The sequence below is a fragment of the Atta colombica genome, unplaced genomic scaffold, assembly GCF_001594045.1.
Source record: "Atta colombica isolate Treedump-2 unplaced genomic scaffold, Acol1.0 scaffold78, whole genome shotgun sequence".
NCBI lineage: Eukaryota > Metazoa > Arthropoda > Insecta > Hymenoptera > Formicidae > Atta > Atta colombica.
This window is the reverse complement of record NW_017259570.1, coordinates 1,293,216-1,297,798: the sequence shown is the minus strand read 5'-3', so window position 1 is coordinate 1,297,798 and position 4,583 is coordinate 1,293,216.

Here is a 4,583-nt window from a genome sequence, read left to right as displayed (position 1 = left end):
AATATATATATATATATTCATGATGCTATAATATCTTATACATTGTTGCAAAATTATAATCTTTTTCTCTATATGTAGAGGCTTTTTTTTTTTAGAAGACACTTTCTTGGAATCCGGTTAAATATTCGGAAAATATCGGCTATCCCATCGGATATCCGGTATCCGGTAATTTTATGATTCGGTGCATCCTTCATTTTAAATTCGCTAAAATATAATATTTCATTTGTTCGTAATTTGATATCTTTAATTTACTTTAAGTAAAATACTAATTTTAATTTTTAATGATAACTCCGTAATGTCGCATTAAAAAGATTCTTGATTGTTGTGCGAAAAAAAAAACAAACTATAGATAGAAAAATATCAGGTATTATCACATCGATCCCTTATTTTCCATGTCGCTTTTCTTTTACCGATATCTTTGTTGGATATCGATAAAAGGGCAGAATCGAGAGAACTATGAAATTTTTATTTAAACATCGTTCCGACGTTTGCCTCGCTTATGAAAACATTTGGGGGCAAGGTAAAATTATGTCGGGTGTCTTTAGAGAGAGACTAGCGGATCGTTTTCCCGTAAAACAGTCTGAGCTCTCCGAATGTTCGCCAAGTTTCAGCTGCATCGAAAATTTCGGATTTAAGAGTTCGTCTTGTCACTTTGCGACTCCAACCATGCAAACTTTATTCACGACACCGATTTATCCTCCCACTTTATAGATCAGTTCAAAATACCTCTTGAATTTCATTTCCATCGAAGAAAGAATGACAATATTTTTTTCTAGAATTTTCATGGTAATTTGTACAACTAATAATACTAATAATACTAATAATAATAATACATTGTAAAAAATAAAATGTTAATTTTAACTTAAAAGTATAGTGGACTTTCTGAGACATATAAAAATGTTAATTTTAATATCTTTGCATGTCTCAGAAAATCCACTGTACTTTAAATTAAAATTAACATTTTACTTTTTACAGTGTAATAGTAGTAGATTTAATAATAATAATAATAATAATAATAATAATAATAATAATAATAATAATAGCTTTATTGAACGTACGAGAAACAGTAGTAATACTATGATGTGCAATATAATAGTGCCGTTGGTAAACTGCAAGAATTCGCACAAACGGTTATGGTTTACGAATGGTTCTTTGATTAAATAGTTTGGAATACCCACGGACACGTTTCACTTCTTAAACTCGAGGCTTCAAAAGCTACTGGTTCGCTTTTCGCTGATAAAGTCTCGAGGAAATCGCTGGTTTTATCCATCAAAATCTCACTTCGCGGGATTAAGTGCCCTTCAGTAAGACAGCTATGCCTTCTTCGAGGTGCGCTTATCAAAGGAACTTTCGCGACGATATTTTTGTCTGTCTTCGTACCTCTGAGAAAAAGTTTGCCAGGTGGAATTAGCGGGAACTTTATAGCCCACGGTCGTAAAGCACCAACCCGCGCGCGGAGTTAAGCCGTGTACGCGCGCCCTGATCTTCTCTAGCCTTTTATTTTTTCCCTCTTCTCTGCGCGCGATGTACTTCGGTTCTCTCTCTGATTTTCCACGTTCAATAGAACCTACTTAATTCAGCCGTCGTACGCCGTCGAAGAGACTGTTAAAAGCGAATTTGCTATATGACATAATATTGACTTAGCGTCCTGAGCAGCTTAAGATACCAAATTAATGAACACTACCTCCGATGCAAATATGAAATCTAAAGTTTTGGTTATTCTAACTTGTAACATATCGTATTCGACACTTTATTCGTTTCAGATTTTCCTCTCTATTATTACGACTTTTTGGAAAAAAAAAAAGAAACAGAAACTTAATATTTAATTTTGTTATCAACGAATATAAATTCAAAAATAATTCACAGTTATAAATCTTAAATACGAAAACAGTGACATTTATTACTTGATTTCAAAGTTATCACCAAAAATAAACTTTAACAAAAATTAATTTTTCAAAAATGTAAATTATACATCGTAATATTATACAAATTTTAAACGCGTTGGCTATTGTTCGATTTTCCGTCAACTGCATGACAATGATATAAACAAATCTCTAAATTAAACATGGGACTGACGCTGATTAAGTTCGCCTAAAATAACTGATTTTCCTGTCGTGCAATAAGGCACGTATTCCCATCGCAGTTGCTAAATACGAATGTCTAATTCGGAAATTTGGTCGCGCAATGGAAGGATCGAAGTGTTACGAAATTAGTATGGAGAGGCGAAATATCGCCAGATTGAATTTATCAATGGGTACCATCGATTTTTTTTCCTGGATGTCAATATCTCTCTTATAAGTCTTTCGAGGGAGAAAAGGACATCGTTCGTTATAGAACGATTACTCGGGACCGTCGCTACTCATGAATAGCCGAGGGCCGAGTGTACAAAAGCGCGCGAGAGGCACAGAGACGACCGTATCCCCTCGTGCATATTGCAAGGGAAGCCTCAAAATTACTTTCGAGCTCGGTTGGTAGTTAATGCTTGCCTCTCTCTCTCTCTCTCTCTCTCTCTCTCTCTCTTTGCTGGGGCTTTAAATATTCCAATTGGCGAAGTTCGCGTCATCGGTCGGTCGGTCGGCCGGCCAGCCGTTCGATGCCACGACAATAGGTGCACTGAGAAAACTAAATGAGCCACGACGTAATTCATTGTCAGTCTCAAAGTTTTACGCGCCGTCATGAATCGCAGCGTCACATTACGTCGACGCGACGTTTAGTTTTCAATCGGAGGACTTCAGGCCTTTCCCGGCAAAGGATGAAGCTCTGGTCACGTTTATTGAAAGGATGCGCTATTGAGGAACCCAGATAAGAGACAAACGTTTTGTTTGAAATGATTTTATCTCGCTTTATTTTGTCCACCGTGAGAATATCGTTGCTGTCCTTAACTTTGATCTTGAAAAGTATGCCATTTAAGGTGATTGTATCGCATAGAAGCGACCTATTCAATCGCCTGAATCGCCAGCGCACACCCAGAGAAAAGGTTGTTTCGATTTAAAGAAATTTCGATTAAATCAAAAAATTTTTTTCATTTTAACATTATTTTTTAAAATCAAATAAAATTTCTTTGATTAAAAAAAATTATGTTCAAATCCAAGAAATGACATTTAAATTAATAATTTGAATGTCATTTCTTTAAACATAATTTTTTTTAATTGAATAAATTTTATTTGATTAAAATTAAAGATTTTTTTTTTTTCATCGTATAGTAAAGAAACATTTCTTGCATGAGAGCAGAAAAAAAATTACTGCTGCAGATCACAATTTTTGAACAATAATTTTTATTTCTTCACAGTAATTTTTATTTTCCCATTGTGCGCCAATTGAGAATGAGTTGATAAGCGAAATGGATATTAGTGAAATAATAAAGCAACTTTTTAAGATTTAATATTTATCTGATTATCCTCCGTTTTCTTCGGTTTAAAAGATTCATATTATATTTATATCTATAGTTCTTTTACTTTTTGAGCGAATTTCTCAATACCGTTTTTGCACTATAATTGAAAATGTACTATCGCTCCTTGTCTGGCACATATTAAAAGTACTAACTTCAAATGCAATTATCTTTTGAACATGCCTGGTTACTTTCCCTTAAAATAATACGTATAGAGAATATCGTTATCTTTAAATAGTAAAAGCTTCAAACAAATCTTAAGAAAAGTCATTTTGCGATACAACCACTTTAAAACGAGAGTATAAATGACAGAAGAATCATATTCGCCAGTGAATTTTCAACGCCAGTGAAAAAGAGGAGACGACGTGAATATACGGATACGGAAAAACGTGAAAAGTACGTGCCGCGTAAGCGAGTCCCTATTGACGTCAATCTTTTTTGGTTTATCGACCAAAATTCCGAACAAGACAACGAATTCACGGGAATATGCGGCGGGAATATTACGGATCCTGTTGTGCGTGTGCGAGGAGTTACGTCAGTTATTTTAGCGTTATTTTTCGCCGCGAGAAATCGATGTTAAAGACATTACAGACATCCTCACCGTCGTCGTCGTCGTCGTCGTCGTCGTCGTCGCATCGTCGCGTATGGCAGTTGGTTGAAAATCGACGAAAAAACGAGAAAAAGCAAGCGTGATCGACGAGAGAGAAGAGAAGAAGCGTTCTCGCGAGAGTCGAGAGGGACGATCGATGAATATGGAACGGAAAAAAAAAAAATTTCGCGAGCAGGAATAAGAATCTACGAAAATGTTGGCGAGCGATTCAGCATCGTGTAGACACGCGCACAGCGTCACCAAGACACGCATAGTTTCTGCGAGTTCCAGGCACCGACGTAGATTCAATTTGATGCTAATACTTGCAGATGATATACCACAAAGGTATCAGGCCACTGATGAAAGTTAAACAGCTGGTGCGCGGGAGCGAATGGCAAAGTGGTATTACAACAACTTTCGTGCTCCGGCAAAGTATGCGTACAAACGGCGAATAATGCGCATCATATATATGTATATGTGACAATTTTCCTCATTCTCCCTTTTTTCGAACAATATTATTGCGCAATTATTTATTCAAATATGACACGTTTTATTTAATCTTTATTTAATCAAAGTTCGTTACGGTGGTTTTGTAACATATATATA